Source organism: Lupinus angustifolius, chromosome LG11 (assembly GCF_001865875.1).
Source record: "Lupinus angustifolius cultivar Tanjil chromosome LG11, LupAngTanjil_v1.0, whole genome shotgun sequence".
In the NCBI taxonomy this organism is placed as follows: Eukaryota; Viridiplantae; Streptophyta; class Magnoliopsida; order Fabales; family Fabaceae; genus Lupinus; species Lupinus angustifolius.
The window spans coordinates 10,097,329-10,097,815 of record NC_032019.1 but is presented as its reverse complement, the minus strand read 5'-3'; positions in this window follow the sequence as shown (position 1 = coordinate 10,097,815).

Genomic DNA, 487 nt, shown 5'->3' with positions numbered 1-487 from the left:
CCATTGTTTAGAACAAAACATTTACAACCAAAAACATGTAGATGAGAAATGTTAGGTTTTCTACCTTTGAAGAGTTCATAGGGGTTTTTCTTAAGAATAGGTCTTATAAGAACTCGATTCGAAACATAACACGCAGTGCTAACTCCATCAGCCCATAAGTATTTTAGGATGTTAGTTTCATTTAACATTGTTCGAGCCAGTTCTTCTAAGAACCGATTACTTCTCTCTACAACACCATTTTGTTGAGGTGTTCTAGGAGCAAAAAAATTATGGTTGATCCCAATATCATCAAAGAATTCCTCAAAAGAGGAGTTTTGAAATTCTCCCCATGATCACTTCGTATAGCAGCGATTTTTAGAGATTTTTTATTCTGGACTCTTTTAGCATAAATGCTAAAGGCTTTGAATGCCTCATTCTTATGAACTAAGAATAGAGTCCAAGTATATCTAGAAAAATCGTCCACTATAACAAGAGCATAATAATTCCA